The following is a 2,571-nucleotide window of genomic DNA, read 5'->3' as shown; positions in this document are numbered from 1 at the left end:
GGCAAAATCTGGAGATTCAATCATACTTAATAAAAATGAAGTGAGGTCAGTTGTCAAGACCCCCTCTTTCTAACCTAATCTCCATTTCATAGCATTCTGATACATTCCTTCACTGTGACAACTGGTTTTGTCTTATTTTGGTCAAGTATGAAGGAATGTCCTTAGTTGAATTTTCAGGTAAAAGAGTAAGGGCAGGAATAGTATGAGAGACCTGAGGAGGTATGGAAAAATGTGCACAATATCAAACTTATTAGGAGAAATGACAATGATTTCCTTTCTACAGAGACTATTTACATGAGATTAGAAAGCATACATTTGTATTGGCTTCAGTTCACTTGGTTTCAGAATAGGGATAGGAGAAAAAGAGAGAATTAGTGGGAGTAATTTAGGGCTGAGGATGATAGGCAATAGGAACGTATAAATATTCGTATTAATAAAATGAGAGACAAGAATATAAATGGTCAAGATATTCAAGAGTTGAAGAGAGAATATAAATGATTTGGTTCACCAAGGGGTTGAGATAGGGAAGAAAGAGTTTAGCCTTTGACAGCCTGGGAAATAACTGAGGTGTTGTGTAGAAGCCAGTCTAAGGAAGAAGACCAACATTAAAGCTCATAAGACAGATGGTAAATATTATGATAAAGTAAAGGAATTTCTGAGTTCATGAACATGAAAGTGGAGTATTTGTGGGTGATAGCAAGATCAAGGTTATGTAGCTGTGTGTAGCTGACATGGAGTAGAAGAATAGATCTTAAGTACATTGAGATGTTCAGAAGTTAGATTACTTGAGTATTACATGTAAATGTAACACACAAACACACATGCTAGCATTAGGGCAAGAATTGGAAAGGAGAGAAAAGCTGTGAGAACACTCCATTCAATAAGGAAAGAGATTATCTTGTACTTTGATACATCCTAGTCACTGGGATCAGAGTAGGGTGATTAACTGAATTGCACAATCCTAAAAGGAAAAGAATCAATGACAGAGGCAGAGTGCTGAAGTGGTTAGGAGAGGTAAGAAGTGATCTGACTCTCTCATTAGGGACTATTAGGTTTAGTCCCTATAGGACTCAATAAAACTATGAGCAATACCATCCAGGGTTACCAAGATGGACAGGTCATAGTGGAGCATTCTACCAGAAGATGATCCACTGGAGAAGGAAATGGCTAACCACTACAGTACTTTTGCAAAGAAAACCCAATGAGCAATACTAAAATGCTGAATAAAATAAAAAAGATGGCATCAAAAGTTTAATCCCTGAGGTTGGAAGATATGCAATATGGTACTTCAGAAGAGTAGAGGACAACTATAATTAGCTCCACTACTAATGAAGAAACTGGGAAGAAGCTGAAAGGAAGCTCAGCTGCAAATGGATTTGGTGATGAAAGAAAAGTTTGATTTTGTAAAGATCAATATTGTATAGGGACCTCAAATGTAAGATTTATGAACTGAGGTTGTCTGCACGTAGTCAGTTAACATGTAGTCAGTTAAGGGATGATAAGATTAAAGATCAACATCTTGGGTATAAATGAAGTTAAATTAATTGAAATAGGAAAAAAATTCAGATGATCACTACATATACTACTGTGGGCAAGAGTTCCTTCAATTAAAGGGTGAGAGAAGCAGTACTGGGGTATGATCCCCCAAATGACCAAATGATATCTGTTCCAATTCAAGGAGCTGGTTCAACATCAGTGTAATACAAGTCTATCTTCCAACTATGGATGGATACTGATGGCACTCCAAGGCCAAAGTTGATCAATTCTACCAAGATATAAAACCTCTTCTTGAAATAACATAAAAAAGATGTGACATTTATCAAAGGGAATTGGGGTATTAAAGTAGGAAATCAAAAGACAGTTGGAATAGCAGGCAAGTTTGAATTTGGAGAATAGTGCATGGCAGAGACTAATAGAGTTTTGTCAAGAAAACTCACTGGTTAAACAAAAAGCTTTTTTCATCAACCTGAAAGATGACTCTACATACAGACATTGCCAGATAGTCAATATGGAAATCAGACTGATTATATACTGTGTTGCCAAAGATGGAGAAGCTCTATAAGGTTAGTTAAAATAAGACCTGGAGCTTACTATAGCTCAGTTCATGAGTTTTATTGCAAAATTCATCCTTAAATTAAAGAAAGCAGGGAAAAATATTATAACATATTTGTATGACCTAAATAATACCTCATATGAATACAAATCGGTGGTAATGAATGTATTTAAGGGATTAGATCTGGTAGATAAAGTACCCAAAGAACTATTCACAGAGGTTCACAATATTATATAGGAGGCAGTATCAACAACAACAATACAATCCAAAGAAAAAGAAGAAAAAGCAAGCCAAATAGGTATCTGATGAGGCTTTATAAATAGCTGAGGAAAGAAGGAAAGCAAAAGAGAAAAGAGGAAAGGGAATGAATGCAGAATGTCAGAAAATAGCAAGGCAAAATAAGAACATTTTATTTAATGGGCAATGCAAAGAAATAGAAGAAAACAGAAGGATGAGAAAGACAAGAGATGTCTTCAAGAAAACTAGAGATATAAAGGGAAAATCCCATGCAAAAATAT

Source organism: Petaurus breviceps, unplaced genomic scaffold (assembly GCF_028583685.1).
Source record: "Petaurus breviceps papuanus isolate PSGF00001 unplaced genomic scaffold, PetGlider_PUasm1.0 90842, whole genome shotgun sequence".
Classification (NCBI taxonomy): Eukaryota; Metazoa; Chordata; class Mammalia; order Diprotodontia; family Petauridae; genus Petaurus; species Petaurus breviceps.
Note: the sequence above shows the minus strand (reverse complement) of the source record.